Here is a 231-nt window from a genome sequence, read left to right on the forward strand (position 1 = left end):
TGATTATATTCAGGAATAACAATGAAGAAAGTGGTACTAGTGTTACGAAGCAAAGAACACAGTGTACACTTTATTAATGTAAGGAGTATGGAATCAGTACAGCTCATTGAGAATGAGGATCAGATGGAATGGAGTAAGGAAAATGTGACGTTTTTCCTTACTCCAAAGAAGTAAGAAAATATCTATTACCTCTTGCAATCTGAAAGACACCAGCATGTTAAGTGTGTAACA

Source organism: Cyprinus carpio, chromosome A15 (genome assembly GCF_018340385.1).
Source record: "Cyprinus carpio isolate SPL01 chromosome A15, ASM1834038v1, whole genome shotgun sequence".
Taxonomy (NCBI): domain Eukaryota; kingdom Metazoa; phylum Chordata; class Actinopteri; order Cypriniformes; family Cyprinidae; genus Cyprinus; species Cyprinus carpio.